Source organism: Callorhinus ursinus, unplaced genomic scaffold, assembly GCF_003265705.2.
Source record: "Callorhinus ursinus isolate GAN/ISIS: 27379988/994484 unplaced genomic scaffold, GSC_fseal_2.0 scaffold6, whole genome shotgun sequence".
NCBI lineage: Eukaryota > Metazoa > Chordata > Mammalia > Carnivora > Otariidae > Callorhinus > Callorhinus ursinus.
The window spans coordinates 2,464,906-2,469,615 of record NW_027397068.1 but is presented as its reverse complement, the minus strand read 5'-3'; positions in this window follow the sequence as shown (position 1 = coordinate 2,469,615).

The following is a 4,710-nucleotide window of genomic DNA, read 5'->3' as shown; positions in this document are numbered from 1 at the left end:
TTGTTCCTTTTTTTCAATCAAATTTTAAAAGTTATAATTAGTACGTCCCGCATTTTTGCAACCTTAACTCATTTTGATCTCTAGGTTTTTGCTAGCCCTATGTACTTGCTCTTGTTTGTGTACCCTTTCTTCATGTAACACTCCATCTTGTAAAAAGATGGAATCCCTTTACTGCTGTGGAACAGCAGACTATAGAGAATTACAACCTGCAAATAGGGTTTTCAGGTCTAGGGAAAAATATTTAGCGGTGGCAGATGGAGGGTAACACACCAGAATTTGGTATCTATAGAATGTCCCATGAAGGCTGGGTTTGTTGTTTTGTTTTGTCCTATTTTTGTTCACTATTATAGTCCCAGGTCCTAGAACAGTGCCTGACACTCACTAAATATTTGTCAAATTAATGAAAATAATTATCAAAGGGAAGAGCAACATTCAGGTGAAAGATAAGCCATGGTATTTGAAACCACCTCATCAGGGATCCTAACAGGTAGGGAGAGCCTTATTATGCAGGATTTTTTTTTTTTTTTCAGGATTTGGGTCAGATGCCTGTAGCACCAAGCAAGTCTGCTTGGCCAGTAAAAGGGCTTCCACACTGCTAAAGCATTCAGTATAGAAATGCAGACTGTGGGAAAGAGGAGTCCTACAGAACAAGGAATAGTTCTTTTTTTTTTTTTTAAAGATTTTATTTATTCATGAGAGACAGAGAGAGAGAGAGAGAGGCAGAGGGAGAAGCAGGCTCCCAAGGAGCAGGGAGCCCAATGCAGGACTCGATCCCAGGACTCTGGGATCACGACCTGAGCCGAAGGCAGACGCTCAACCATCTGAGCCACCCAGGTGCCCACAAGGAAGGGTTCTTACAAACATGCTGTACCTGGCAGTTTACTCACTTCAGGCCCAAAGGTAGTGGCAAACCCAGTTTTTACATGTGGGCCATGTCACTGTGGTAGCAAACTTGTCTTGAAGCAGATTTCTAGATAGGCAAAAGCTCCTTAAATTCCTTCTGTCTAGCCTAGCTCATGATTCTAACATAAAAATTTGAAATAGAATTTCCTAAAAATCTATTAGTCAGAATTTCTCTTTAGAATCAAAAGCGGAAGTAAAAGCTCTTTGAGAACTTTTCCTGGAATCCCCATTTGCGCCTGAAGAGAGCAACCATACAGTATGTGGCAAACTGGATTCAAAGACGTAGCTAGCAGCTAGCATATCTAAGATCCCTGTAGAGTAAAACCATGCCCAGTGAAATTTTGGAAGCCTGGGGAGCAGGCAAAGTGGGACCTGGTGAATCTTTAGAGTGAAATTCTAACGTTTGTATTTCTTAAGTTTTCCATTTGCTAAGTGATTTCTTTTAAGTAAGGGTATCTAGAATATAAATACAAAAAAGAAGGAAAGAGTTTCAACAGGAAAAATAACTAGTCAGGTATCATATTGTCTTGCAATCGGCCAAGACCATTTCTTGAGTTAGTTTCTAACTCAATGACTGCTAGGAGCCAATAAAATTTTGTTAGAAGGGTGAATAAACAAATGAATAAAATAGCTAGTCAATTAAAATAATTTCACCTTATTTTATGTCAACTTATTTGTGTCAGGGTTGGTGAATTAATGTAACTCAAGGTCTTCACTGAAGGGTGTCTTGGTGCTCATTTCAGTCAAGGGCGTAATAAGTGATGGAGTCCCTTCCCAAGGTACAGCAGAATGCTGCTAAAAAAGCAGGTACAAGTGTGATGTTCCATCAACTTACAAAGCTGTTTTTCTCTATTATATTTTTAAAAGGCTTTGAGAAAGACTCTTAAATCTCTTAAAAAATAATATATCATGTATCAAGTATATAATAGTTGAGGAATTTTCAGTGTAGAAAAAGAATGAAAACACAAAGTAATAAAAATCTATTATAAATTATATAATGCTTTTAAATCTATAACTTTTTAATCAAAATGTATACAGACATTTATAAAAAAGTAATTGCATGTATGTAAGAGATATACCATGGTTAAGACTGTAGACTCTGAAATTCAATGGCCTGGGTTTGACTATTATCCATCTGCTAGCTTTGTGATCTTCTGCAATTTCCTTAACATCTCTGACGCTGAGGTTCCTCATCTATAAAATAGAAGTAGCCACTATATCAACTTCATAGCATTTTTGTGAAGATTTTATTTGTTTGTTTATTTGTTTATTTATTTTTAAGTAGGCTCCAAATCCAGCGTGGAGCCCAACGCAGGGCTCGAACTTACAACCCTGAGATAAAGACCTGAGCTGAGATCAAGAGTTGGATGCTTGACCAACTGAGCCACCCAGGTACCCTGCGTTTTTGTGAAGATTAAAGGAGATAATGTATACAGTGGGCTTGGCACAGTGTAGGATATAAAGCATAATAACCGTTAATAAATGTTATTTTTTGTTACAGACATACTTGATGTAACTACTGATTCACATTTTCTTGGGGTAATTCAATGGCTTCTCAGGCATCTGAAGCCCACAGGTCAGAAAACACTGTGATAAAACAAGAACTGCAATATGAGGAGCCTTTAGAAAAAATAGTAGAGCTGTCTTGTTACTGAAGAAGCTCGAGCTTGGCACTTGGAAGACTCTGGGAGAGCATTCTCTCCTCAGGAGGTGTGGTTGACAAGTGGAGCAGCCCCCGGAAGGGCCTGTCACCAGGAACAAAGAGCAAACACCATGAACTGGATTCATTCCTGGGGGCTGGTCACTCCTGCTGACGAGAGCTCTGTTGAGACATTTGGTAGTGGTCTGTCCCAGAGATGCTGCTGACTAGACACACCAATGAGGGTGGCTTACAGAAGGATGGTGAGGGAAGTCCAAATATTTGGGGTTTTCTGACCCTCTCTTTCCATCATGGCCTCTCACTTGCAAAGAAGAGCATCAGCTCTGATTCTCCATATTCTCCATGAAACGTCCAATGGCAGTGTGAAAACCTATGCTTTGTCAGTATACCGTCTTTGAGGAGGGTCAGTAATTATTTCCCACCAAGAAAGTTGGAGGCCGGAAACTGGACAAGCAAACCAGTTTAGAGATTTGATCTAGAATCCGGTCTTTAGGCTTCTAGGGGATTATTCAAGTGTTTGCTCTCGGATGAATGTGAGAGCTTCATTTTCAAAAGCTTAGTAAAACTAGTAATGATGATGCCACTGCTTACATTTACACATAGCCACTGCATCACTTTTATTATAATAATACCTTAGCAAGAACTAATGAGAACAGCTTAGATGATATTAAATAATATAATTTTTTCACCAAGAATGGGAACAAGATTACTCAGTTCAAATCCCTGTCTACCATCATATAGCTTTTGTCTGAGGCTCAATTTTGTCATCTTAAAATGAAGCAGTAGAAGCCAAGGTTCTCAAGGTCATTTCCAGCTCTAACATTCTGACTAGACCACACTAGGATAAAGTCACAGGTATAAAAGGCCAAGACTTGCCATCCCTGTTTCTCCTTTTATGCCTTTGGAATCTCTTCTACTTCACCTTCTTCTATGTTTCAACAGCGTCCAACACCAAGGCATCTCCCACCCTCCATACCGGTAATTTACTAAGGATTTTAGATTGTGGGACAAAACTCCATTCCCAAACCATTAGAGTGATCATATACTCTGACAGTTTGGAACCCCTCAGACTTCACTTAGCACAGTTACTTTAAAACTGGCTACACATACTTTCATAGTCCTGCCCTTGCAATACTTGAGAGTTTTCCTACAACAATGTTAGCCCATAGGCAAATACTTCCTTCTTCTGACCAAGAAGGTTTGTCTTATTTTTAACAAATGATCGCTTCCACAGCTAATTATACCTTTTCTATTTCCAACTTTATTTTTTTCTCTGAATTCCTTAATAAGAAAGCATTTTGTAAACACTTCTTTAGATTTGGAGATCACTTGTTCAGTCCTTTCATTTCTTTCTTCTAGATTCAGTACAATTTTTCCCAAATAAATATACTAGTAAGTATAGGAATCAATTACTGTATAAATTGTTTTATATATTATTGTTTGATATTAAATGTATGTCTATTTTCAAACATCACAAACTGAACTTGGGGCTTTTTTGGGCCCACAAATATCATTATCACATGGCAAGGTAGAAGTTATGATTAGAAACACAGGAATGGAAGTATATTGTGTGTTCCCTCCCTGCAAAACAATACTACACATCGAAGTCACACAATAATTCTGACCTTAGAAGGGGTATCATAGATTATCACCTGCAAGTGGATTAGATATGTGTATGTTGGAACCAGAGATTATAGCTAGGACAAATGGATTGAAGTTAAAGTAGTATTTTTTTAAAGTATAAGTAATATTCTCATTAACTGTTATATGGAAGCTGTTTTATAGGCTCTTCAAACATAACGGATTGGGATTTAGATCTGATGGCCTTCCATTTTGAGGTTATTTTATTCTACTCCAGAATGATTTGAAGGTGGTGATGAATTCTGTTAGTGTTTGGTGAATTGTTTAATAGCTTGATTTTAGAGTGTAACATAAATAGGCTTTCTGATCTAAGAGTCTAAGCCTCAAGGAAATAAGAATGTATTTAAATGAATTCTTAAACCAAATAACAAGTAGGTATTTCGTCTATGTGATTTCATCTTAACATTTTTTGTCAACATAAACACACAGCCTGATACTTTAAGTAAATATGGTTTTGTTCACATGTTGCTTAAGAAACTGAAAATGGGGTAAGGTTTGGCTTCAGA